The sequence below is a fragment of the Marmota flaviventris genome, chromosome 8 (genome assembly GCF_047511675.1).
Source record: "Marmota flaviventris isolate mMarFla1 chromosome 8, mMarFla1.hap1, whole genome shotgun sequence".
Classification (NCBI taxonomy): domain Eukaryota; kingdom Metazoa; phylum Chordata; class Mammalia; order Rodentia; family Sciuridae; genus Marmota; species Marmota flaviventris.
The window spans coordinates 11,831,048-11,855,443 of NC_092505.1; the positions used below are offsets into that span (position 1 = coordinate 11,831,048).

General features: G+C 45.4%; 1 protein-coding gene and 1 long non-coding RNA gene across 7 annotated transcripts in view; one reads left to right on the plus strand and one right to left on the minus strand.

Moving 5' to 3' along the window:
* The window catches only part of LOC139706697 (uncharacterized), a 35,179-nt gene extending 22,086 nt beyond the window's left edge, over positions 1-13,093 (minus strand). For both annotated transcript variants that reach the window (XR_011708303.1, XR_011708302.1), the window contains exon 1: positions 12,901-13,093. This is a non-coding gene — a long non-coding RNA (uncharacterized lncRNA). The remainder of the gene's footprint in view (positions 1-12,900) is intronic.
* Positions 3,824-24,396, plus strand: part of Tiam1 (TIAM Rac1 associated GEF 1) — a 366,772-nt gene continuing 346,199 nt past the window's right edge. For 2 of the 5 annotated variants that reach the window (XM_071615092.1, XM_071615091.1), the window contains exon 1: positions 11,709-11,849. The gene's annotated coding sequence lies outside the window, so the exon portion shown is untranslated. Of the gene's footprint in view, positions 3,879-4,295; positions 4,344-11,708; positions 11,850-12,093; positions 12,237-24,396 lie in introns of those variants that run through there. The other 3 variants (XM_071615093.1, XM_071615094.1, XM_071615098.1) reach the window with 3 other exon arrangements.

Sequence of the window (24,396 nt, forward strand, 5' to 3'; positions counted from 1 at the left end):
TGTGGCAAGACAGCACACCTTGGTGGGAGCATGTGGTGGACATAACTGCTCAGCTCAAGGCTGGGAAGCAAAAAGGGAGGAAGACAGAGACCAGGCTTTCACTCCCCCCTTCCAAGGCATGACCCCAATTACCTAAACACCTCCCACCAGACCCCGCCTCTTAAAGGAGTCACCAACTCCTGAGGCACCTTTGGGGAGTCCAAGCCTTCAACATATGGACCTTAGAGGAACATTTAAGATCCAAACTATAGCACTTAAGGAAAAGCGCAGAAGACAACTATCCTGCCCTTTGGGAAGAAAGGAAGGTTGGATCAGGAGAAGAAATGAGCCTGGCTTATTGTTGAAAAAGACAAAGAATGACAAACACTGGCAAGGACATAGAGAAAGGGACACTGTTATTCACTGTTAGTGAGAACGTAGTTAGTACAGACCTTATGGAAAACAGCACGGATGTTCCTCGGAAAACTGAAGACACATCTCCTCTACCAGCTATCATCCAGCTCTCCCACTTGTGGGTTATATTCAAAGGAAATGAAATCAGCGTTCCAAAGGGATATACCTGCACTCCCATGTGTACTATGGCACTGTTCACAGTAACTAAGATGCACAACTCACCATTAACCGACGAACAGACTATGGAAACATGACGTGTTACACAGTGGAATATTATTCGGCCCAAACAAAGGGATAAAATCATATCATATACAGCAATATGGATGGAACCAGGGAACATTATGTTAAGTGAAATAAGTCAGGTACAAATACTGCATGTTCTCATGTACGTGTGGAAGCTAAAAACACTGATTCCATAGAAGCTGTGAGTACAGTAGTGGTTACTAGAGGCTGGGAAGGGTGGAGAGGAAAAGATGGTTACCTGCTGGGAGCCATTAGCCAAGTAGGTATGACAATTTCCTTGCCAGCGTACCCCATGTTGCAGTGACATTGAATGTAGGTGACCTTGCTCAAGGACCAGGGCGGATTAGGGTGTTCCCGGTTTAGGATAATTGGGTTTAGGGCGTTCCAGGTTTAAGATTATTCCTGCTGGGAATAGGGCGTATCCTGCTGCCTGAGTTCCCCTTGAGTTCTCACGGGATTCAGACAGTATTTTTTGGGAGATAGAAGCCCAGTGGAGGTGGATTTGGGCAGAGAACGTGGATTTCCCCAGAACGTGTTTGTAGACTGCTGGTGTGAGTTCGGGAATAAAGAGTTGCTGTTTGAATCTACAAGCTGTGTGGTGGCTCGTGATTGTGTGCCCAGCCAGACTGCGGCATTTGTGCCCAGCCAGACTGCGGCAGTTACCAGGTAAAGGGGTCAGATGAGTAGGAAGAATAATTCCCAACGTTCTGTAGCACAGTAAGAAAACCATGTTTGATAAGAGCTCTACATTTCAAAATGGCTAGCAGAATTTTGAATGTTTCTGACATGAAGAAATGATAATTCTGATGTATTAGATATTTTATACATGTATTAAAATATCACAGTATACCCCATACACATGTATAATATTGTAGCAATTAAAGATTTAAAAAATAAATTAAAAAAAAAGAAACAAGGTAGGCCTTCTTCCTGAGAATCTTGCATACACTCTACCACATATTTTATTTATCTAAAACGGATGGATCTACTTCTTGGTAGAACATGATGATGGAGTCAAGGGCATCACTGAGGAGCTATCTCACAGCAGTTAAGAGTGTTCCAGGCCCCTCAAACATAGTCTGTGTCACAGGCTGTGTCATGTGCCAGTCTGAACATTAGGGGAGAGATCTGTCAAGTAGGAGTTCAGGGACACCAAGATGGCGGAGGCAGGCGTAAGAACGATGTTGCTGGAGGACAAGATAGGGGTACAAGTCACAGGCCTGTTCATGCTACGTCCATTACCATGGGAATTCCTGCCCTGGAGGACTGCTTACCATGACAACTCCCAGCACAGATTCAGATTATGACCAATGGGGGTAAAGTGGGCAGTATTTAACCAGGTATTATAAGGTAACCAATGGGAATACGTGGGGTGAGGTCTTCAGTCAGGTCCGTGTAGGGAAAAGAACGCCCCACAGCTCAGCATGTAAGACATTAGCTGCAGACATTGGGGTCTTGGGCCTCTTTCTCACTGGACTCTACCTTGGGGAGTGCTACTCTCACCTTCACCTTCAACGACTCTGTCCTTCGCCTGTTGTGTGTGTCTTGATGGGTTCTTTATTTTGGACCTGGAATGGACATCCCAGCAATAACAGATTCAGTCTGGGAGGCTGGGGAAGAAGGGCTAGAGAACAACAAATTGGAGATCCGGTCTTGGAGAATATTCGAGTCTGGGCAAGTTATTCAATCTTTTTAAATTTAAATGGATGGTATAGAGCATGTTTTGATATATTGATATTTTCTGATGTGATTGTTACATGAAAAGTTGGATTAGCAACCGCACCTATAACTGCTTCTCATGTTATAGGTGATGGGTAGCCAGACAGGAAAAGGAGAGCTCTCCAGAGGGGACAGTCTTGCTGGCCTTGAAAGAGGAGTGGGGTCACCCTGGGTGGAGAACTGGGAGACATACTCCAGGGCTTTTGGGGAAGAGACGGGGTGGGGGGATGACTTTGGTAAATCAGAAAGGTAGGATGGTTCCATGACAGACAGATGGAGTGGTCTTTATCATATATCTAGGGAAGTGACCTTTCAGAGTGAGTGGGGTAGACAGTGGAGGCAGAGACCCAGCCTGGAAGCCACTGTGTTCCTGGAAGATGGGGTGCAGGAAAGGCTGCAGCAGGGGTGGGTTCCAGAGTCATTTTGAAGGTGGATCCAGATCCATCTTGGGCTTTGTCTGAAAGGGGAAGTTAAGTCCAAGGTGTCTCCCATTTCTCTAATCTCCTTAGATGGTAAGGCCAGGAATTACCTGGGAAAGAAAGAGACCAGGAACACTGGTTTATTCTTATGTGGGGGAATGTGTAAATAGGATAAGATCATGGAAATATGAGTTCAGAAGACTTTTGAGTCTCCATGGAAGCATCTGAAGATGCTTAGAAAACCTTTTAAAAGTGAGTCTAGAATTTTTTAGAAGAATCAGGGGCCCACATTCTCTCTAAGATGGGCCAAATCCTGTTCCAAGCTCTTCACTCTATCAACCTGTTCAATCCTCCTAACATCCCTATGAGAAGAACATTATTGTAAGCCTGATTTTACAGATGAGGGCCATGAAGCACAGAGAGGTTAAGTAACTTGCCCAAGGTCACACAGTTGGTAAAAGACCAAGGGCTTGGCTCAGGGTAGTCTCTGCAGAGACACAGCCAATTTCCTTTCCTTTCCTCCTCTCTAGGCTCTTTGTGCATAGGGGCAATAACTCCATACGAACAGAAAGAAAATGGGGCTGTCACCCTATTCCAGAAAGAGAAGCTGATTACTCTGGCTTCATTGCACCAATTTGTCTTTCTGGGGAGAGCCTGTCCAAGCTTAGTGAGTGTCATGCTGAGGCAGCATGGCCACATTCCAGTCTTTCCCACGCTATTGTTTTGGACAGGAGAGAGAGGACACTTGTATAGAGTAGATAATAATAATCATGTGTCATGAAGCAGGTGGAGCGGTAGACACATGTGCTGGCATGTTCCCTGTGCCCTGCCCTGCCCAAGTGGGAAAGGGGAAGCCGGGTCTTGCTGTCGCCTTGCTCAGTCAGCAGGAGCAATGAACCCTCTGTCCTCTGCAAGGGCAGAGAATCCCACTGGGCCAAGATCCAAAGGATCATCTCAAAAACCCCTCCCCTCCCCCACAGTCACAATTTGTTACAAGAGGAGTGCTTGTTGTATAGATAAATTAATAACCAGGCTGGAGGGAGCAGGGGCAGAGAAAATCGAATCACATCGGTTTGCTTTTGGAGACCCCTGGATACATTCCCGGTAATTGTTTTTGATTCTCAGCTCTTTTTCTTTTAAAATACACGTGGAAGATTTTTTTTTTTTTTTGGTGGGGGGTTGTTTGTTTGTCCTTTGCCTTGAAGTTTCTGAAATATTCCACAGCGCGGTCCTTGCCAATTCTGCAGAAGTGTTGCTTGTGCTCAGGGCCTGTTCGCAGCCAAGTGGGAGAGATTCTCCACAAACTGCCACTCCAGGGAAAACACAGAAAATAAAATGCAATAAAGCAAATTACAAAGAGAAGGCACGGGATGCTACTTGAGGCTACAGTGGCCTGATTGCCTGCCCTGCCTCTCTGACCTTGACTCTATTGGAATTCATTGGATACTAGAGTTTGCCTAATCAGCCTTCTCTCGGTCTTTTCTCCATAACTGAAGGCTCAGAAAATTTCTTGGCCTCTTCATTCCTTTCTTGGGTCCTCTCTCACTCACTTTCAATGTCTGGCCCCAGGTAAGAAAGCCTTGGCTTAGACTCATTCTATTACCAAGCATTCATTTATTTTATTACGTTAATTAATTTATTTTTGGTGCTGGGGACAGCACCCAGAGCCCAAGGCGTAGCACTCTGCCACTGAGCAACACCCCCAGTCTGTAAGCCTATGTTTTTAATAGTGTTATTCTTCCAAGTGGTTTGCAGTTTCAAAGAGAGGCTGAGGTGCTTCTCAGCTTTGATATGCAGACGAATCAAGTGAGGTCTCCTCGAAATGTAGGTTCAGATTCAAGGTGGCTGGATGGGACCTGAGACCAGAAATGTGTCTGCTGGTCCACAGACCACGTCTGGAGTGGCAAGGCTGAAGAGCAGGGCTTACTGGTTCTGGGGTAAACCACAGGGATGGCTTAGTCTTCCCCAGGGAAACAGAAAAGCTTTATTATGGGGAACTGGCTCAGGGGACCATAGAGGATGAAAAGTCCCAAGATCTGTGGTTGACAAGCTGGTGACCAGAGGAGCTCATGGTGAGTTCCAGTCCCAGCTGGAAGGCCCCAGAACCAGCAGAATTGATGGGGTAAGTGCCCGTCTGAAAGCTGGCAAGCTCAAGACTCAAGAAGAGAGGATGCTGCAGTTCAAGGTGGAAGGCAGGGAAATACTGACTTCCCAGCTTCATGACTGGTGGCAGCAGGAGTTTCCTGTTCCTCACAGGACTGAGTTTTTGGGGGGTTTGTGTCATGTAGGTTTTCAACTGATTGAATAAGGCCCACCCAAAAGAGGGTGGTTCATTCAGTCTACCAATGCAAATATCCACTTACCCAGACCACACAGATGCATCCAGAATAATGTTTGACAAATGTCTGGCCACTCTATGGCCCAGCCAAGTTGACACACAGAGTGAACCATTACTGGACAGGAAAGATTGTACTTCTCTTGAGTCTCCATAGCCCCTGGGTTGTCCTTGCTTGCAAGTCTTCTTAGAATTCTCTAGTGAGAAGATTTCCCTGTGTCCCCTCATGAGCTAAATATCCACTGCTGCATTGGATCTCCAAATATTCAAGGGCATGTCTCAATATAATTCCTGGGTTTGCCTCAATTCTGGCATAGAAAGAACAAGCAATAATTTATGTTGAACCTCTTAATGTACATATATTGAGTGCTGTCTCAATATATTGAGATGAAACATAAAAAATTTCATATTGTATGAAATACACAATAACTGTGTGAAAGTACAAACTTGATGTCAGGAAAGCCAAGGGCAAGATAGATAGTTGGATCGGAAAGGATGCGGGCATGAGAGGCCACATAATTTGTGGAGCCCAGGCAAAGATGAAAATGCAGGTCCTTTTGTTCAAAAGTTAAGATTTCCAGCTCGGCATAGTGGCACATGCTTGGAATCCTAGCTGAGCTTGGGAAGCTGAGGCCGGAAGATCACAAGGTTCGGGGTAAGCCTTGGCAACTCGGGGAGACTCTGTCTCAAAATGAAAAGTAACAAGAGCTGGGGAGGTACCTCTGTGGTAGCGCACTCCGGCTTCAATCCCCAGTACTGCAAGAAATAAAAAAAAATTAAAAAGATTTTTTTTTCAAGGCATAGCAGAGCATTAAACCAAGCATGTGGCCCTTCTGAGCTTGCAACCCTACAGGACCACACAGGTACACGCACCCACGACCTGGTCCTGGGTATAGGGGAAGGGAGAAGGAAAGCATATAGAACCGGAATCAATATGGCAGAAGGAAAGGAGGGAGACAGCTTAGCAGCCAGGTAGATTCAAAGGTCCTCATGGAACTGCTGGGGTACTGATGGGTGCCTTTTTCATAGAAAAAAATTAAAAAGCATACCACTTCATCATCCATCGTGTTTGGTATTCCACAGATAATTACAAGCTTAAGCACTTTGCTAGTCACAAATCTGATCACAGGGGTGTCTAGTGTAAGTCCTCTCTGGTGGTGGTGGCAGACCAAGGGGGGATGCTTTGTGGAAACACGGAAGCCAGGTCAGATTTTGGAGGCGTCTCCTGGTTGTTTCTCAGCATACAGAGTAAAGCTCTAGAGAGGTGTACCTAGGAGCACAGCCATCCTGAGAATGGGGCACTGGCAGGGCTTCGACTTTCATTAGTGACTTGGCCAGTTGGCTAGGGTAAAGCTCAGAAGAGTAAAAGAAACAAACAAAACAAAGCAAATAACAACAACAACAACAACAAAAAGAGGTTTCTTCCACTAAGATTTGACTAACTAGAACTTTCTCATTCTAGAGTTTAGCCTGAACTTTCTCTACTCATTCTTGGAAGGGATAAGTGGGAGTGAGGGTAAGAGATTAAGGATGTATCAGGGCAAAAATGACAAACGATTGCTTTGAAAAACCCAGCTCTCACTTCTCTTCTGATGGGTTCCCAAGTAAATAAATGCTAACTCCACCAATAAGTGCTCTGCAGCAAATGTTTTCTGAAAACATGGAGTATAAACCCTAGAAGAGGAAGGCATGCCACAGGGCTCACACTTGGCTGGAGAGTATCTTAGTCCATTTTCTCAGGCTAAGTGATTTACTAAGAGCAGAGGTTTATTTAGCTCATGGTTCTAGAGACTTGGAAATCTAAGATTGGGCAGCCACGTCCGGCAGGGGCCTTGGGCTGCACCAACATGGCAGGAAGGCAGGAGATGCAAACCATATTCAAATCACCGCAGAGGCGAAACTCTTCTAGTGCTGCCCTCTCTACCGTGTGAGAATCCCTGAGATTTTTCCCCAGAGAGATTTTTCCGTAAGTTGCTTCCTGTCCTTCCTCCAAAAAGGTCATCCACAAATAAATGACACAGATGATTGTATTAGTCAGTTTTTTGTTGCTGTGACCAAAACACCTAATAAGAACAACTTAGAGGAGGAGAACTTTACTTTGGCTCAGGGTCTAAGAGGTCTCAGCCTATGCTCCGCCAACTCCATTGATGGGGTCCGAGGTGAGGCAGAACATCATGGCGGGAGGGCAGGGCAGGGCAAAACTGCTCAGCTCCTGGCAGCCAGGAAGCACAGAAAGAGTGTAACGGGGAGGCTCCAGGGACAGATGTAGGCTCCAAAGTCATGCCTCAGTGACCTACTTCCTCCAGCCATGCCCCACCTGACTGCCTACAAGTGCTACTGGGTAGTCCATTCAAATTACTAATCCATCTAATGGATTAATCCACCAGGGAGTTCAGAGTCCTCATGATCCAACATTCTTATCTCTGCTTTTGAGGGGCCATTACAGATCCAAATCATAATAATGATTAAGTGCCAAATTTCTTATGTGGAGTGCAGGACGAAACTTCATTAATTCCTTAAGTATTCAGTGAGTGCTTACTATGTGCCAGGATTGCCACAGACACTTACATATAGAAGAGAATCAAAGTGGCCAATGTCCAGTCCTTAGGGAGCATCCGCCAGCAAGGTCCTTGAGCTCAGAAACAAAGGTGAGGCAGGGCTGCCTAGTGTGGCCTTATCTTCTTGGTGTCATCATACTGGGAAAACCATTCCTTGTGACTTAGCTGTGACTGTATTTAGTGACCTTCTAGTAAGTGGTGGGGAAGGGAATGTTGACCCGTAATTGAAGTCGGGGGTCATGCACTGGAAATGTAATTTCTGCTTGTTCACCTGCCCTAAATCCTTAATTCCACCTTCAACTACTGAATTTTTCCTTTCCACCATGTCCATGTTCTCTCTAGATGTCAACAGTGCCCTTGGGAGACAAGATGGCAGACAACTCTGCCAGATGGCATTTGTCTGTGTTTTAATCAAAATGCCCCATTCTCTCGCCTGGGTGAGGCAGCAACATACTGTTTGGGTCAGAGATAAGAAACAGCAGAGCCTTTGGCTTTTCAGGTTTCAGAGGTCAAAAAAAAAAAAAAAGTACCCAGAGGCTGCATCAGTTTAATTCTGTCTACCTCAGTGGCAGGGTCAGGATCACGGGAACAAGCTGCCTGCATTCAGCCCTGGGCAGATTCTGAGAGGCAAAGTCCTGATGCATTGATGTAAGGGGGGGGGGGTTGTTCAGGGAGAGACAGGAGGGCAAGAGCCCAGATGGTGATTTCCTGTGTATCCATCTGCCTTTAGGGGCAGTGGGCTAGGCACTAGGCATTCTCTTACCCATTCTCTTACACTACCCATTTTAGAAAATGAGATTCCCAGGCTTAGGATAGATTCAAAGTTACCTGGCTGGAAGATGGTGGGGCTTGAATTCAGCCTAACACTAGGATTCTGTAAATCCATCTATTTATACATGGATGCTTGGAGTCATAATCTCTGTGTAATATCTATTATGATTATTTCTGATAGAGAAAGGGGAAAATCATTTAACTTTTAATTCTTCATCCAGCCAACCCAACACTAGGATTCTGTAAATCAACCACTTTTCAATTTCTTAGGAGCAAAGCAATCAAGGCAATCAGAGGCAGCTCTGAGGAGTCATATGAAGTCTACCCAGATACAGTGTTACTTCCTGAACACAATCATCCTAGGAAAGCAGCCCTCCAAAAGGGCGGGGAAAAGGAATCCAATTGTAGGTGTTTCTAGGTGTTGGTTGGGGATTGGTTTCAGGATTCCTGGATGTTCAAGTCTTTGGAAGCTTGTGTCCCTTTTATTGAATGCTGTAATTAGCATATATGTACATCTTTCATATGTTTTAAATCACCTCTAGATTCTTTAATATTTACTATAAAACAAATGCTATTTAAAAAAATTTTTAGTTGTAGTTGGACATAACACCTTTATTTTATTTATTTATTTTTATGTGGTACTGAGGATCAAACTCAGCACCTCGTACTAGCTAGGTGAGCACTCTACCGCTGAGCCACAACCCCAGCCCCAACATAAATGCTATTTAAATAGTTGTTATGCTAAGTAACTCATTCATCCTAATGCCAACCCCATGTGATGGGCTGTACAAACATCTCAGTTACATAGATGGGGACACTATGGAGGTCTGAAGTAAAGTCCTTGGTTACAGTTTGAAACTCTGGCAGCTTGGTCCAGAGTCATTGCTTTTAATCATGGTCAAACATACTTGGGAATACCCTTTGGGGAAAAAAAAACTCTACTCATTTCCAAATGTACATATTTGTTAATGCACGCGCACGTTCGTGCGCGCACGCGCGCGCACACACACACACACCCTTTCCCAAGATGGTGGCTTGTAACAGGTCAAGAAATTGCTTTTCTCCTGGGACACAAAGCCTATGAAGGAATGATTCCTCATTGGGCAGTTTGGGCAAGGTGTTGACTGAGACAAGGCTGGTTTTGGAAGGGTGTCTTCTAGAAAATCTCTTCCTACTTGACTTAGAAACCTTCCTGTAACACCTGTCATGGAACCTGCTGGACATATCACTTTGAAATCTATTCTTTTTTTTTTTTTTGGGGGGGGTACCAGGGATTGAACCCAGGGGCGCTTAACCACCAAGACATATCCCCAAGCCCTTTTTAATATTTTATTAGAGACAAGCTCTTGCTGAGTTGCTTAGGGCCTCGATAAATTGCTGAAGTTGGGTTTTCAACTCCCGATCCTCCTGTCTCAGCCTCCCAAGTCTCTGGGATTACAGAAATCCATTACTCTAAACATTCTTCTTAAACTGAAGTTTTGGAAACTCTTCAAATCTTTAAAACTCTTTCCTGTAATTATAGCACTTATACAATTCATTGATAAAATATTTTATTGATTAAATTTCTGCACAACCAAACTGTGCCAAGCACTGTGCTAGGCACTGGGATACAGCAGTGAAGATAAAGTTCTGGCTTTCAGGAAGTACTGTGCTGGTAGAGAGAACACAATGAACGGACAATTGCAGCACCCTATAACCCAGGCCATGAGGGAGACACAAAGGGCCCTGGGCGATTAAACTTCACTGGCTACAGAAGGCTGCCCACAGTCTATAAGAGCATTTTCTGCACAGTAGGAGTTCTGAAAACCTTTACAGCTTTGGTACACTGTCAGCCACACTGGGATTTAAAGAAGCAGTAGGAATTAGTCAAGGGAAGGGAGGGCCCGCGGATGGGTGTTTTCTGGGCAAAGGAAAGAAAAAGACAGAAAAGAGAGCACAAGAGGAAAATTTTCTGTTTAGAAGTATCATTCTGCAAAGTGGACAGCATATTTCAGGAGGCAAGGCCTAAGGTAGAAAGACCATCAGAGACCTTTCATGAAGTCCAGGTGGGAGGAAGGGTTGCATTGGGGAAGTTAATAAGAACAGATGGGAGAGGGTTGAAGGGAGTGTCTAAGATGATTTTCAATTTTTCGTTTAGGTTTAGCCTCCAATGCCCAGGGTATTCATTTTGTTTTTAACAAGATGATGGGGAGGGGGACAGGCTTTCCCATCCCCTGGTGCGAACCTGAGTATGGAATAGGGGGTAATGCACATTTATTCCAGCCTTTATTGTTGATGGTGACCAAGGTTCCCAAGGAAAGGGGGAAGCTTTAGTCTTGTGCAGGATAGATTTCGCTAGGGGCTCTAGGGTCATATCTCCTTTTCTATGTTCCTCACAACCTAGCGATTTTACAGAGATCAGAGCCAGGTACTCTGTCCAGTAGGTGAACGTGAGGCCCAAGCCTCAAGTTCACTAGCTGGGCAAGGTGAGCCAAATCAGGTAGCCCAGGAATATCCAGGATTCGGGTAAGGCCACCGTGCACTATCTGGAGCCTGTTGAGTGGCTAACATCTTCTGGCATCCTCGGGAAGGGATTGCATTAAGATTTTCCTCTCTCCTAAAAAAAGTTCCTGTCTCCCCCTGCTGCCAGCCACAAGCCTCCCTAAGCAGACCACGTGTCGCAGGTACAACGTTTTTTGGCTCTTCGCCTCCCCCGTTCAGTTCCCCCTTCCTCTCCGCCTTAGGTGGCAGGAAAATCCTTTACCTTCGACCAATCCCACTGATGCCGAGCCGCGCGCGCGCGCCAACTAGAGCTCCTTCAGTGCACATCATTGGCCACCTCCACCTATACAGGGTGACAGGCAGCTTCAAGGACCTATTGCAGAAGGAGGCGGAGGCCGCTTGGCCCTCCCAAAGCTGCTTTGTTAGGGGATCCCTCGCTGTTCCCGGGTCGCCGCGCCCCCTCAGTCTTTCCGCGGTCTCTCCAGATTGCGCCGCCAGAGCCTGGCTGGAAGGTATCCCGGAGCGCGGAAGGCCAGCTTCCGTCTAACCGCTGGCCGGGGGCCGGGACGCAGCTCAGGTACCCCGCGTGCGCCTGTTGTCACTCTCAGTCCAACTCCGAACGCCCCGCTCCCGTATCCGCCGTTTCTGATTGGCTGGACGGAGGCGGAGCGATTGTCAGGAGGTCCAATCGGAACTCGGTTTCCCACGGGCTCCCGCGGCCCCGCCCCCGAAGCCGCCGGCAGAGGCTCCCTGACAGCTCCCATTGGCAGACCTCGAGCGGGCCCGAGCGCGGCCGGGCAGAGCAGCGCCGCCGCCGTCCGGCGCGCAGCTCTGCAGCTCGGCGAACGCTTCGGCGCCCGCAGCCCCAGGGGCCCAGCGGTCCCGCATTGTGCCTGGTAGGGTCGCGGAGATCCGGGAGGAGCGTCGCAGGTGAGTACTGCGAGCCTGGGGGCTGCGGTTCGACTGGCCAGAGCCACCCCGAGGGGTGGCGATGAGGATGCCCTGAGCCGCTGTGCCCGTGACGGGCACGTCCTGACCCCAGTCTCCCGCACACTGGGGCTCCCGGCGGGTCCTAGCTCCCCCCGATCGGGCTTTACTCGTATTGTTTTCGTATGCATACACTTGGGAGGTGGGGTGATCTGGGGAGGGAAGGTAAGGGAAGATATCTGTAGCGCGAAGGAGGGTCCCGGAGGGACGGGAGACAGCGGAGACCAGGCGCCCGGCGCCGCCGAATGGATGTGACAGTGTCCAGGCGTTGGCATTCGGTCTTCCTGGCAGCAGGAGGTCAGCGCTGACCTGCGGCGACGGCATCACTGTGTATTTATTGGCTGATTTTTTTTATCAACTTCGGGGAGGGCGTACGCGTGTGTGCCCGTGTCTATGTGTGTGTGTGTCGCGGTCCCTGACTTGGACACTTAAGGGCCTGGCTTTTTGGCATCGCTGGTAGGGAGCACATTCTGGCCATCCGTGCCACGACCGGGGCCAGGCATACCGGACAGAGAGCCAGGGTCCGGCACACAGAGTGGGGGACCCGCGGTGGGCCAGGGAGGGGGCATTTAAAGTGGAATCCTGCGGGTGTGCAGACAATGACTTGTCGGGGCCGCGGGGGTCCCGAAGACTCTGCGTTAGGTCCCCGCGTGGTATCCCTTCCCCGCCTCGCCCCCCGCCGCTCCGATGCCGCTGAACCGCGCGGCTCGTCCCCCGGCTGGGGCCCCGCGTGGGCCCCGCTTTTGTTTACAGACCTCGCCATTGGGCGAGAGCTGTGCGCTGCTCTCCCCCTGCCCTGGCTGCCGCTGCGAGCCCCCTCCAAGTGAGAAGAAGTTGGTGCTCGCTGTCAGGTGACGCCTCCTCCCCCAGCCTCCCCCCAGCTCCTGCTTCAGGGAAAAGACACCGACTTCGAGCCCAGCCCCCGCCACGCCCCGTGCACTCAAGTCCCCTACACCCATAGGCTCTGGTGTCCTGGGACCTCAGGATGACTGACCTCGGGTCGCTGACCTGGCCATTCCTTTCCTGTCTCATCCTCTGGTCTTCCTCCTCTGGGTTCAGGTTGTCTTTGAGCCTGCCTTTTTCTCCGTGTCGGCAGATTTTGAAGGACGCGCGCGAGCCCTTGGGAACAGTGTGCGATCCGTGTCTACTACAGTGGTACCCACGCGGCTCCGTGCAGCAGCTGTGCGGCATCCTGGAGTCAGAGTGGATGGGATCGGGTTACCCATGCTTGCTGACTTGGCGCACCCTTGGAGCTAGAGCAGAGGTTGAGAACCTGGGCTTGAGGTCAAACAAACTAGGGTGCCAATACCTGCTCCATGTCACAAGCTGGGTGATCCTAGCCAAGCTACTTAATCTCCTGAAGTCTCAGTTTGTTCGTCTGTAAAGTGGGGATAATGAGTATCCTCAGGGGGAGGGGGTTAAACGACAATATAAATGAATTGCATGGCACGGAACTGCCACATAGGAAGTGCAGGAGTTGCTTCTCTGTTAGAGAAAATCTGTTATAGAGAGAATGGCTCCGTGTCTTCCCTTTTCTGTGTTCTCCAATCTTCCAGCTCCTATTTTATTTTATTTTAAAAGGCATCAAACACTGTTTTCGGTCTCAAGCAGGACTTGTTTTACTTGGCCTTTGACTGATTTTACTTATCTAATCACTTGCAGCTCCTTTTTTAAGTGTTTGGATTTCCACTGGGTTTTAGTTGTTTCTTCTTCCTGCTTCCTCAAGATGGTGTGAGGCCCAAGACCAGGGCTTGGAGGAGGAAGAATTCTCCAGGTGGGAATTGGTGGCTGGGGAACCAATGACTGCTGCAGAGTGATAAGGTCCAGTATGGAGGGAGGTTTGAACAAAGAGAGGTGAAATTTAAGCTGTTTTGTAGCAGAAAAGTTCGCTAAATCACTGGGTTCCAGAACAGGCTCTTTTGTACCTCAAAGTAAAGAGCTCAGAAGGAAGAGTGCCTTTGAGTGGTAAACAGGGAAGTTGCTAAGTAATTATCTTTGAATGGAGGGGAAATAAACTTAAGGAGGAGGCTGTTGACTAAGCTGGGAAGGTAGAAAGGGAGAATTGATTTCATTGAGTGTCTTCCAAAATGTTGTTAATGTGTTTTGACGTGGATTTCCTCTCTTCTACCTCTGCATTGCTCATTTTCTTTAGGAAAAAGAGAAGACAGTTTCATATTGGGGGGAGGACCTCAAAACACCACACACAATCTGACAAACAGTTAAGAGAGACAATCTCAGGCTTGTTGACAGACCAAGATATTATTGAAGAAACGTTTCCTGTTTTAACACCCTTTTGCCTGATGGGGTAAATTATTGAGCCAGGTCCAACACCACATCCATTAAATGTGGACCTCAGAGATCTTTGCCAGCCCAAACAAGCAAGCAAACAAGCAAACAGACGAAAACTCCAGGCAAGGAACTTGCAGTCTGTCCAGTGATTGTGGAAGTCTCCAGGAACTGGTCCCCAACCCTGCAGTCCGCTGGGCCCAACTCAGGCACCCAGGCAGAGGCTGATTGCTGGAAGCGCCCCCTATGCTGTTGAGGTGGAATGGGCCTGTAGCACTATTGCTGTGTATCAATTGATAAATGTGATAATCTATTTAAATTCCACTCCCAGAAATGATTCCTATCCTTCCCACGTTTGTGCTGGGAATTCTCTGGCCCTTGGGGATGTTGAAGGCCTCCTGCCCCCCCCCCCCCCCCCCCCCCCCCCCCCGCTGTCTGGGGATCAAATCAGTTGGGGGCCTAAACTTAAAAGGGAGCGAGTGGTTAGGAAATCTCATTAGCTGACAATCTGACTACACTCTAATGCCCTTCCAAAGAGCTGGGACAAAGACCTCCTCCTCCTCTTCAGTTCTCTTTTCCCCACCCCCCTCTAAACCAGAAAGGAATAGCAGACTTCATCTGCTTTCCTCTCCCTAAAATTCCTGCCATTCTGGAGCACCTGTGAAGGCCTTGCTGCGGGCCTACTAGGTGTGCCTGTTAACAGTTCCACTCTCCTATCAGCAAGGAGCTTACTAACAAGAGAAGAATCATTTTTGGCGAGGGGTGGGGTGGGTGGGGGACACAGTTTAACATTTTAAAAGTTGTGCAGTACACACCTATGATTTCCCAAGTGGGGAATACAGGTGAGTGTGTAGGAATCAGTAATGGCAGAATGTCCTCTCCCTACCTGAGCGGTGCATAGGGATGAGGGCTAGAAGCCAGAGGGAGAATCTGGTTCCTATGGACAATGTGCATACACCTGTAGGGTTTCAGGACAACACAGACTCAGGCTTGTGTTTGAGAAAGATTCTTATTTTCACTATATCCAGTCATTGGGTTTCCTGTTGCAAAATGCAATTTCAGTGTTGTGTGTGTGTGTGTGTGTGTGTGTGTGCATTTTCAAAGGATAATACCACAACTTAGTTTAACTATATTGACTGGCTTTAATTTCAGTTCTGGACTCCAGTAGCACTTCATTCCATAAAATAAAATAAGCATTCTAATGGTCCAAGGAAAGAAGTTTGGTTTTATAGACAGAAAAGTGTTTAAAGAAGGCAGAAACAAAAATAAAGGTGCAGATTGGTCATGTATGCATCGACATTTTCTTTTCTAAATTGAGCAACTAGGTAGAGGGTATGCGTCTGAATGTGTCTCTCTGTTTTTTTTTTTTTTTTTCCTAAATAGAGGACCAGAAAAATCAGATCTGCAAGTCCCCAGCAAACTTTTCCTATTTTTCCCAATTCCAAACTTCAGGGCTTGTATCTGTAAACATTCCATTTTCTGTAACTCTGTGTCAAATAAAAAAATTTACTCTCATCATCGATTGGAGGTCAAGTCACTTATGTAAAAAAAATTTAAAGAGAAATAAAGGAGGTACTCAGAAATAAAGCAGTACTCAGCAGGGAACAGAGTGTTTCGAAAATAAAACAGTGTTCTAGTGTAAAAGGATACAGAATATGAATAGTGAGGCAGTTTTCCCTTTCCATCTCTTTCCCAACCTCCGGCACCTTCCTCCACACCCCTCACACAAGACTTTCCCTGTTCTCTTGGGTCTCCAGGGACCTCATTAAGAAATTCACAAGGACTGGGACTGGGGAGTGGTGGCGGGTGGTAAAAACCTGTAATTCCAGTGACTATGGAGGTTGAGGAAGGAGAGTCACAAGTTCAAGGCCAGTCTTGGCAAGTTGGCAAGAGCCTGTCTCATATCAAATAAATAAGTAAATGTAAGTAAATAAATAAAAAGGGCTGGAGATGTAGCTTGGTGGTGGAGTGCCCCTGTTCAATCTCTAGGCAGCAGACTCCAGTGCTGGTAGGACATTCTTCTAGAAGACCTTGGAGCTTTTTTGAGCTGGAGAGGTTTCTCCCCCAGCTGGGCTGAGGCAGATCCCAGACACCTTGCATCCTGCTACGTGGCTGCGGAGTGGGGTCTCGGTTCATTGACAGAAGTGCTGGGGGTAGGGACACAACAGTGGTATGATATGAAACTGATCGGTTGTCTGCTTTCAGAGGATGTTAAACAAAGATGATGTCTGATTGGAGAACTCTGTGGGAGGAAGGTTTTTTCACTTCCAAATGGGCCAAGCCCTTTGAGGCTGTCTGGCCAGAAACCTATCTTCCCACAAGGGGATTTTAGTGTTTTTGGGGTGGAGTGAGGGTCCCAGCAATGTAGAGACGAGCAACATCAAAGTATAATCTGGAAAATACTTGGTTTTCTATCTGGGAGGATTTCAAATTCATGAGAGGAGAAAAAAAGAAAGGGGGAGGTGTCTTTGATTTAAAAAACTCAACACCTATGTTGTTTATTCCAGTTTCTGCCCCCATAGAGCTTGATTTATTAAAGATCAAAGGAGGAGTGCAGCACCCCCACCGCCACCCCCGCTTCATGTTTTTTTCTTTCTATGGCTTCAATTACCTGAGGTCTGAAAATATTAAATGGAAAATTCCAGAAATAAACAATGCATAAATTTTAAATAACTTTTATTAAAATGTATGGTTATAAATGTTTGATTTTATTATTAGTTATTTTAATGTATTTGTTTTTGTGGTGCTAGGGATCAAACACAGGGCCTCACACATGCTTGGTGAGGGCTGTACCAGTGAGCAACACCTCCAGCCCCAGAGTATTAGTGATTGCTGTGCATCTCTTACTGGGCCCAATTTACGACTAGCTTACACTTGAGCATAGTGTGTATAGAGGGTGAAGGGCATGATGTGGAGGGACTGGGCCTGAGAGCTATTCCAGGCTTTGAATGGGTATGGAGTGGCGATCACACCATGGAGAGTTAGTTGCTTTTCCTTAAGAACCCCAAACCCAGTTCTGTGGCCATGGGGGAAACAGGATATCCTGCAGAAAAACAAAACAAAACAAAAAGCTGCTGTTGTAAAGCCGCCTCCAGTGGAGAGCTCTCCCCCTCTCTTCCACTTTCCCCTCCTTAGAGCTGATAACCTGGTAAACAAGGATGAGTCTACTTCCTGCTCCTGGTTCCTCTTGCCTGCTCTGCAGGGGTGATAAGGAGCCTCTGGTCAGCCCTCGGGAAGGAGGAGGTCAGGATGAGGGTGTCTGGGAGTCTTTCCTGCAGAGGTGTCAAAATGAGGAATGGAGTGGATGGGATTTCCAGCCCTTCCTGGGAAGGTGGCCTGGACAGTGTGGTCCTGGAGGGGAGCTGGGTCTGCCTGTCCACGGAGGAGCCTGGAGGAGCCTTGCTTCCAGTCCTGCTGGAGGCTCCAGGGTCTTCAGGTAGAGGTTATAGCCCAAGGCCTGGCCTGCCCAGGGCTTCTTCAGCTTCTGGGGGCAAGACTTCTTTGGGTCTCTCTGCATCTCCTGGGCTGGGAGGGTACACTCCGCTGCATTCCAGGGGAATGATGATTTCAGGCAGGAATGTCCAGGGGAGCAGGGGACCCTGAGCTAGTTCACATTCACTCTTTGGGCTGTTTTCAGAGGCTCAGAACTGTGGATTTATTCTCGTCATGACTTTCTCATACGGGTCTTGTTTTGGACTTGATAGGAGCCTGACCTCACTAAGTGAAGTAATATGTGTGTCTCCATCTCCTCCCAGGCCACAAGGTTGTCCTCAGAAAGGATCCCTTTGGGGCAAGTTCAGTAGCATAGCATAAACTTCTTGAGGTCTGATAACTGCAGGGACTGTTTCTGCCTGGTTAGCCCCTGAGTCCTCTGGGTAGGGCCCTAGGGCCCTCGCCTGTACCTCTTGCCTGTGTAATTATTAATTCTTCTACCTGACTTTCTCACAGGTGCCCCACTTTGGCTTCCCGGAGTCCCGAGTCCCAAGTGTCCCAGTTGTAATTGTCATGGTGTTTTAAATAACCACGTTGTGCTTCCTGATGGCAGACCCTATGGTGCCTGTTGTGAGCCTTACCCCGGAGGCTTCCCAAGCGTGTTCAAGTTGGGCCTGTGGTTTTGGGACAGTGCTCTTCCATCCCAGATGGTCCTCCGATTCCAAGGTTATTAGGACTTCTGAATGTTTTTTGTTGCTGTGTGGGAAGGTTTTAACCCTTCTTGTTCTCTTAGAGGCCCGACATCCATTTTCAGGCGGACTTCTTGGGATGTAGTCTTGGCTATTAAATTTGTCAGCACCCCCCCTGCCCCCACTAGGATTGAGCCCAGGGCCTCACACATGTGAGGCAAGTGCTCTGTTACTGAACTACTTACTTAACCCTTTTTAAATAATTTTATTCTGGGGACGGGGTGTCACCAAGCTACCCAGGTCGGCTTCAAACTTGCCATCCCCCTGCCTCACCACCTCAGCAGAGCCCTTAGGCTTTCTGCAGGAACACTGTGTTGTCGTCATGAAACTCGGCTGGGATTACAACTGTGCACCACCATGCCTGGCTAAACTTGTCAGTTTCGCTCAAATACACTGAAGTCACGATTTCACTCAGTAGTAATGATTCAATTTAATTTTTTTTTTCTGACATAAAGTATCTTGTTCTTTGATAAAGATTCTTCCACTCAAGTACTGCCAAGTTTGATTTGATTCTAAAAACAATGTGCAGAGTAGTAACTCCATATAGTATTAAGAAATTCATAGAACAGATGGGCTTATCATGAACAATATCTTCTGTCCCCATCTTGTTTTATTCCTGCCCAGTCCTATAATCTTCAGAAACAATCATTTTGACTCAATTTTTATTTGAGTTCTTTTAGTGGTTATCTTGATGTCCTAAAAGTTTCTATAACAATATGCTTGAGACTGAGTAACGGATAAAAAAAAGACAAGAAGTTTGTGTAGCTCACTGTTCTGGAGCCTGGCAAGTCCAAGAGCATGGCACCAGCACCTGACCAGGGCCCCATGCTGCTTTATAACATGGTGGAGGGCATCACTTGGTGAGAAAGGGTGTGTTTCAGTTTAGGTTCTTCTTCAGTTTAGGTGCCTCCATTCACATCATAGTAAACCCACCCCATGACCACATGTAATCCTCATCACCTCCCCAAGGCCCCACCCCCAAATACCATCAACACATGAATGTGGGGATTAAGTTCCCAGCCAGTGACATTTTGGAGGGACACAGTCAGACCATAGCAGGTTCTTCTTGTCATTATTCTTCAGTCTTTATGTTATTTATAGAGACCTTTACTTCAGTTACATCAACCTATGACTTTTGGTACCCCCTCTTTAGAATGAGAACATTGGGTCCTGATCTGCCTTTGTTCCCAACTCCCTGTGTGTCATCTGTCCCAGCTGGTAACATTGTTATATCGTTTTTTTGCCATCATGATTAAGTGTTCTACCCCTTGCCTATAGATTGTTTTTATTTTCATAACAGCTGTTGAGATATTCACAAACCATGAAATTTAACTCTCTTTAAATTACAGAATTCAGGGATTTTAGATATATTTATGGAGTTATATAAGTATCACAATCAATTTTAGAACATTTCCATCACCCCCAAAGAAAACCTGTACCCATTGGTCACTCCTTTCATTACCCCTCCTTCCAGCCTCTGATAACCACTAATATGCTTTCTGTCTCTACAAATTTGCCTTTTCTGGATATTACATGTAAATGGAATTATATGGTATATGGCCTTTTGTGACTGGCTTCTTTCATTTTGTATGGATCAGTGAACCATTCCTTTTTGTGGCCAGATAACATGCACTGTATGGACATAACACATTCTGTTTATCCATTTATCAGTTGATGGGCATTTGAGTATTTCTACCTTTTGGTTATTGTGAAAGTTGCAACTATGAACATTAGTGCACAAGTATTTGTTTGAATATCTGTTTTGTAAAAATTCTTTTGGGCATCTATCTAAGAGTTGAGTTGCTAGGTCATATGATAAGTCTGTTTAATCTTTTGAGGAACTGCCAGATGACTTTCCAAAATGGTGGTACCTTTCACATTTCCATCTGCAGTATATGAGAATTCCAGTTTCCCCACATCCTTGCCAACTCTTATTATATGTCTTGTTTATTATAAATGTTCTAGTTGTGTGAGAAGTGATGTCTCCTTGGGGTTTTGATTTGCATTTCTCTGATAAATAATGATGTTGAGCATCTTTTCATGTTCTTATTGGCTAATTGCATATTTTCTTTCATAAATGTCTGAATAGTCAGACACTTCACCCATTTTTCACTTGGATTTTGGTCATTTCATTAGTAAGTTTTGAGAATTCTTTATGTCTTTTGTTTTATTTTTTGTGTTTTTGTGATGTTGGGAATGCAGCCCAGGGCCTTGTACATGCTGGACAAGCATTCCACCACTGGCTTATACCACCAGCCCATCTTTATGACGTTTATCAGACATGATTTTCAAATATTTTCTCCATTCAATAGGTTGTCATTTTACTTTCTTGATGATGTCCTTTGCATATTGTTTGTGAAAGCTGAGAATCAATTAAGAATGTTTACTTGGTTATAATTCTGTCAATATTTTTCACTCCATACTTCGGTGGTATATTAGATTTATATTTTGTTTTCTACAGTTCTGATGGTGTAATTAATTTACAGATTAAGTAAAGGAGTACAAGAAACATTTTTTTTTCAGTTTTACTTTTTTTAAAAAAATATTTTTTAGTTGTCAATGGATCTTTTATTTTATTTTATTTATTTATGGCATTGAGGATCGAACCCAGGGCCTCACGCATGCCATGCAAGCGCTCTACCACTGAGCCACAACTCCAGCCCCACATTTTGTTTTAGAACATTTCCATCTGCAGTATATGAGAATTCCATATTTACACTTAAAAAAAGAGCAGTACTTCACATATTAAAAAAAATAACAAAACTCCATGAGTGACTCAGTTATTCATTTATTTACCAAAGCTAATTGAAGGAAATACTTGCAATCAAATTTAGAAGTGTCTTTGGGTGTCAGCTTTTGGATGTTAAATTTTTTTTGGGGGGAGGGGGTGATATTTTTGTATGGTTATATTGGGAGAGGGGTTTTTAACTCTGGGCAGTTTTGCTTCCAGGAGGCATTTGGCAAGTTCTGGAGACATTGTTGGTTGCCACTACTGGGGAAGTCCTAGATGCCAGGGATGCTGCTAACCATCCTGCAATGCGCAGAATGGTCCTCCAAGATAGAATGGTCTGGGGCTGGGGATGTGGCTCAAGCGGTAGCTCGGTCGCCTGGCATGCGCGGGACACTGGGTTCAATCCTCAGCACCACATAAAAATAAAATAAAGATGTTGTGTCCACCGAAATCTAAAAAATAAATATTAAAAAATTCTCTCTCTCTCTCTCTTTAAAAGAAAAAAAAAGGAATGGTCTGGTCCATAGCCAGTGGTGCTGAGGTGAGAAACCTGCATTCAAAGGAAATTAATACTATACTGTGGGGGTCCAGCCTCCTGCCGCTGAGCTGCATCCCCAACTTTGCAAATGCTGTACTATTTAAGGTCATTTATTTAAATTTCTTTACCTGGGGAAGGAGTTTATGTTTTTTAGATATTTGGAAATGAGCTTTCTTAAGGTGCTTCAGCTTTTGCTTATTATTTTAGTTAGAATTCAATTAATCAGGTACATTTTTTAGGATGGAAAGTTCTTGAAAATGAGTTCATAATTTTTTTTTGGGCATTTGGCTTCTAAGTACTTCAGCAGGTTCTTCTGCTTAATGACCTTAGTACATTGTTGAGACTGCATCATGCAAGGATTGTGGTTAGCCCTCAAATCTATCGTGGGTAATGTCATGGAGGAGGACTATTGCTGGGTGATCATTCCTATATTGCTCCTCTTAAGCAGTTTATTAAGCATTGAAAATATTTTCAGAAAAATGTTCCAAGTGCCATGCCAGGTCTACCGTGACATTTTAGAAAAGTTTTATGACTATTAGGGTAATTATCTCATCCTGAAATCTGCGATTAGAAATTATAATTTCAATTCTACAATTATATCAATTGAACTTTAACATTTCATTGTAATTTAGAAATTGAAAACTGCATAATTATGGTTTTCACTTAACTAAGCAATTTAACAAAGCAATTATTTCAAAATAAACCTAAAATATTCACTCTGTGTTTGTCCCTCCCCCATCCCCATAATTAATTGTTTAACTTCAGCGTTGACTCTGTCCACAGCCTTGGCCCTGTGAATTCTCACCAATTTTATTAAGCAATTCAAATTATGTTAAAGGCTTATGGCAGCCTATGGCTACAATTTTAGCTTTTCAAACAGGAATACCCAATGGCCAACTCCTTTGAAAAATGGAGTCAAAACTCGATAGACTTTATTTGTCAAAGTGGTTGGTTAGTGTTAGGATTCTGGAGTTTTCTTGCCAAAGATTTTAGAGATCCCAGTTCACTGCCCGTTCTTTACCCCAGGTCAGTTAATGTAGCTTATTTAGAGTGAGAAGAGCTAGAATTATTCCTCATGGACAGCCTCTGAATTTTAATTGCAGTAATCCGTGTCTTCTCAGCCTGTGATACAGCAGTTCTGAATCCCATCCAAGTCAGGAAAAGCGAATTTATGGGCCTCCTAGCAACTAGCAACTAGCACTGTAGCGTGCCTGGCCCTTATCTTTATTTCAGCACATGGAGCCAGCCAATCCTTCCAGAAGTCTGGGACATAGCCCCATAGCTGGGGCAGTCAGTAGGTATGGGGTTTGGAGGAATTGGTCCATGAGCACTAGGTATAGTCTTGGTTGTTGTGTTATGGTTGCCAGGAAACTTTAATTTGTGTGTGTGTGGGGGGAGGATGGATAACTCTCAAGCAATAATAAGGTATGATTTTTCCACTTTGGAAAAGTTCCTTTGTGCAATTCTGAAAGGGCTTTTTAGGACATGAGTTAAGTTGACTAGCTTAGTGCCCTGGCCTATAGATGCTGTGAGATGCTGTGTTTGGTTTTGTACCTTAACATAAATAAAACCTCTCTGCTCTCTAGCAGTGTTAAAATGGTTAACACCCCTTGATTATGCAGGCCTATCTTTCCTTTTCTCAAGCATGATGTGTGTTTTTTTTTTTTTGGTCTGTTTGCTTGTTTTTTACTTATTTATTTATTTTGCTTGTTTGTTGGCTTGTTTTTCATTCTCTTCCTCTGGGTGATTCTTTAGAAACAGTCTATCAACATGGTTTGTTTTAAAAAAAATTAATTCAGAACTATTTCTCTTCATTACATCAAATATATGCCAATATTTTCCAAGTGTTTTTTAAGTGTTGAGATCAAGTGTGGTTCTTTTTTTTTTTTTTTTTTTTCTGGGTATTTTCTCTAACTTTGAAAGATTGTATAATGAATAAAATGAGTATTCATTTCATAACAAGAAAAATCACATTCATCAGTATATCCTTGTGTAAGTGGTAACTAGTGGAAACCTAAGGCTGCCAAGTTATATTTTCTTGTTGTGTAATCCACTTACACGTGGGGATTAATAGCAAAGTGCTCCTCTCAACAATAAGAACCTCAGGAAGAATTAAGAATATGTGGATGCTTTGGAATGAACAAAGATGAGAAAGCTCCCGGAGGTGGGCAGCAAAGGAGCCCCATGATTAGATCTCAATGGCAGGATTAGCCCCATTGATGGATCCATTCAGACTGGGATTGAACTGAGGCCCTCAGCATCAGAGTATATTGACCTTGGAGGGCTCACTGCCTCCCTTTCTTCTCTCCCCTTTCTCTCAGACACTGGTCCTATATCCACCGTTCAGTCATGGTTGTGCCTCCTGAGCACAGTTTTTCTCTAGGATCTCCTACTGGCTCCTGCACAGCTCTGTCCCTCCTGAAGATACTAGAATATTGATAATTTTCAAGTTCAACTTAATTCATGCCTGTTTTGGTTTCTTAGGGCTGCTGTCATAGGGTGCCACAAGCAGGGAGATTTAAGACAACAGAAATTTATTCTCTTCAAACTCTGGAGGCTTGAAGTCTGAAATCACAGTATGGGCAGGGCCCGTTTCCTTCCAAGGCTCCAGGGAAAATTCTTCTCTTGCCTCTTTGAGCTTCTGACAGCCCCGAGGGCTCCTTATCTTGTGACACTATTGCGTGGATCCTTGTCTTCCTCAGATAACAGTCTTCTCCTTTAAGTCTGTTTCCCAATTTCCTTTCTCTTACAAAG